Here is a 3,566-nt window from a genome sequence, read left to right as displayed (position 1 = left end):
AGTAGTTCATGAGAAGTTAGCAATCGCTCCCCAGATTGTGCCACCAAAGGCACAAGGAATCTTTATTTTGTTTCAGGTCATACTATTCATTTTCCAATCTCTCACTAAAGACCTCATCTGCTATGTCTATGGCCTGCTTCCCTACGGGGATGTCTCTTGTTATAAGAATCTCAGTGTCTTATAAACATAAGTTCCTGTGTCCATTAAGAGTCTGATAATTCGGGCCGGGCACGGTGGCTCAGGCCTGTAATCCCAGCACTTTGGGAGGCCAAGGCGGGCGGATCACGAGGTCAGGAGATCGAGACCATCCTGGCTAACATAGTGAAACCCCATCTCTACTAAAAATACAAAAAGTAGCTGGGAGTGGTGGTGGCGCCTGTAGTCCCAGCCACTCAGGAGGCTGAGGCAGGAGAATGGCATGAACCTGGGAGGCGGAGCTTGCAGTGAACTGAGATCCTGCCACTGCACTCCAGCCTGAGCAAAAAAAAAAAAAAAGAGTCTGATAATTCGGTTTTATAATTCATGAGCATGACGACTGGGTGCTCACGGGCACTTGTGAGATGTACCACCCTCTGAACCTTGTTACAACATCAGCACTTTACCCATCTGACCTGAAGGACAAAAAAAGGATTCTGAAGCCAGGTGCGGTGGCTCACGCCTGTAATCCCAGCATTTTGGGAGGCTGAGGTAGATGGATTGCCTGAGGTCAAGAGTTCGAGACCAGCCTGGCCAACATAGTGAAATCCTGTCTCTACTAAAAATACAAGAAATTAGCTGAGTGTAGTGGCGGGTGCCTGTAATCCCAGTTACTAGGGAGGCTGAGGCAGGAGAATCGCTTGAACCCAGGAGGTAGAGGTTGCAGATCATGCCAGTGCACTCCAGTCTGGGTAACAAGAGCGAAACTCCATCTCAAAAAAAAAAAAGAAAAAAAAAATTCTGATTGTCTCCCTTCCATAGGAATTTTTCCCAGGAAAGAAATATATCCCCAATTCAGTTCCATATCAGAATTACTCTCCTCCATATTCCCTTCAGAGAGATTGGAAAACAGAAAAACAGTCACTCTTCACATGCATCTATAATAGTTTGATTTCAGTTCCTATTTTCTTCCATTTGACCCTTATTTATGCCTTTCAGATACTTAAGATTTAATAATAATAAATGTAAATACTGTGAAAAAAAAGTCATGTGATTGCACATTAAATGGCAAGCACTTATAAACTGATGGTAGTAAAATCCTAGCCTAGTGAAACAGACCTAAAACAATATTTGACTATATTTCAATTTTACTTAATGGTGAACATATTACTTCCAGTTTCATAATAAGTTTATAGTTTTAGTAATTCTGCCATTAGTGCCTGGCTCAGCACTTTCTCATTTTAGCTCTCCAATCCTCTTCCCATCTGAGGAGCTAAATACTTTGCTCCTGGGTTTTTGTTTTTGTTTTTGAGAGATATGGTCTTGCTCTGTCATCCAAGCTATAGTGTCGTGGTGCAATCATAGCTCACTCCAACCTCCAACTCCTGGGCTCAAGTGCTCCTCCTGCCACAGCCTCCCAAAGCACTGGGATTACAAGCACATGCCATGGTGTCCTGCTAATTTTTAAAATTTTTAGTAGAGATGAGGTCCAGCTTTGTTGTCAGTCTGGTCTCGAACTTCTGGGCTCAGGCATTCCTCCTGTTTCAGCCTCCCAAAGTGCTGGGATTACAGGTGTGTGCCACCACACTTGACCAACTCCTCAGTATTTTTATCAACATGGTCACTTCGCCAACTCCTCAGTATTTTTATCAACATGGTCTTCACCCTCCTCCCTCAACTGGATTCTCCCAAACATGCAGCTTTTTAAACTAAAATGAGTCTAACAGCAGAATTGACAAGGAATGCAAACAATCAGCAAGAATACAACAAACAATCCCATCAAAAAGTGGGCTAAGGAAATGAATAGATAATTCTGAAAAGAAGAGATGCAAATGGCCAACAAACATGAAAAAATGCTCAACATCACTAATGATCAGGGAAATGCAAATCAAAATCATAATGCAATACCACCTTACTCCTGCAAGAATGGCCATAATCAAAAATTCAAAAAATCATAGATGTTGGTGTGGATGTAGTGAAAAGGGAACACTTTCAAACTAATGGTAGGAATATAAACTAGTACAACCACTAGGGAAAACTGTAGAGATTCCTTAAAGAATTAAAAGTAGAACTATCATTTGATCTAGCAATCCCACTACTGGGTATTTACCCAGAGGGAAAGAAGTCATTATACGAAAAATATACTTGCACACACATGTTTATAGCAGCACAATTTGCAATTGCAAAAATATGGAACCAGCCCAAATGCCCATCAGCCATTGAGTGGATAAGGAAATTGTTTTTTATATATATATAAAAAATATATATACACACACACACAATATACATACACACACACACACACACCCCATGGTGTTTATATATATAAACACCATATATATATATATATATATATATATATATATATATATATATAAACACCATGGACTACTACTTAGCCATAAGAAGTAATGAAATAATGATATTTGCAGCAACCTGGATGGAATTGGAAACCACTATTCTAAGTGCAGTAATTCAGGAATGGAAAACCAAACGTCGTATGTTCTCACTCATAAGTGGAAGCTAAGTTATGAGGACACAAAGGCATTAAGAATGATACAATGGACTTTGGGGACTCGGGGGAAAGAGCAGGAGAGGGGTGAGGAATAAAAGACTACATATTGGGTAGAGTATACACTGCTGCGGTGATGGGTACACCAAAATCTCAGAAATCACCACTAAAGAACTTATTCATGTAACCAAATACCACCTCTTTCCCAAAAACCTATGGAAATAAAAAAAAATAAAATGAATCTATAGCAGAATAGCAGAATATATATACAATAGCTACCTGCAAAAAAAAAAAAAAAAAAAGCTTTTGCTATAGAAACTGATGCCTATGTGAACTGAACATAATAAGGACACTTATCACACAGAAATTTTCATCTATCCATAAACTATGGTATAACTTGTCATCAGAGAATTGCTATATTATAATCGGCTGGCACAGAGAAATAGATTCATTATAGAGTATTAGAAACTGTATTTTGAAAATTGGATTTCACTTGTAATTCAATAGCAGTATTCTCGAAAGTAATCAATTCCTATTCTAGTGGAAAATGTAGTCATTTCATAAATCAAAGGAATACCAGCAACAAAACTCAAATGACATCTACAGGATTATTATTTCAGGAAGTTCTTACTCAAAGCCACTTCCCTTGCATTAGCATCTCAATCAATAACAAGAAACATTGCTTAAAGTAAGCTAATAATTGTAGTCATTTTATGTACATACCAACAGTGTGGATGGCTTTCCTATAGGGCATTAGGCCAAAATTGTACTGAAAAACTCCCCTGGCATGAAACAGGGGCAAAGCAAACCCCATGATCTTCTGTAGTTTATCTTGAACAGTTCTAATCCATGAGCCTTTGGGGTTGTCAACTTGTTTAAACAGTTCATTTTCACCAAAAGAAAACACTGGGACCAGAGA

The 3,566-nt window shown here is 38.9% G+C and overlaps 1 non-coding gene across 1 annotated transcript; it reads left to right on the top strand.

The window, feature by feature from the left end:
* Positions 1–505: 505 nt before the first annotated feature.
* On the top strand, positions 506–612 carry LOC119625558 (small nucleolar RNA U13). Its single transcript, XR_005241748.1, has one exon. It is a non-coding gene; the product is annotated as a small nucleolar RNA U13 (small nucleolar RNA).
* Positions 613–3,566: the final 2,954 nt, after the last annotated feature.

This window comes from Chlorocebus sabaeus, unplaced genomic scaffold (assembly GCF_047675955.1).
Source record: "Chlorocebus sabaeus isolate Y175 unplaced genomic scaffold, mChlSab1.0.hap1 unalloc_scaffold_1552, whole genome shotgun sequence".
NCBI lineage: Eukaryota > Metazoa > Chordata > Mammalia > Primates > Cercopithecidae > Chlorocebus > Chlorocebus sabaeus.
The sequence above is the reverse complement of the archived record's forward strand: the minus strand, read 5'-3'. Positions and strand labels throughout refer to the sequence as shown.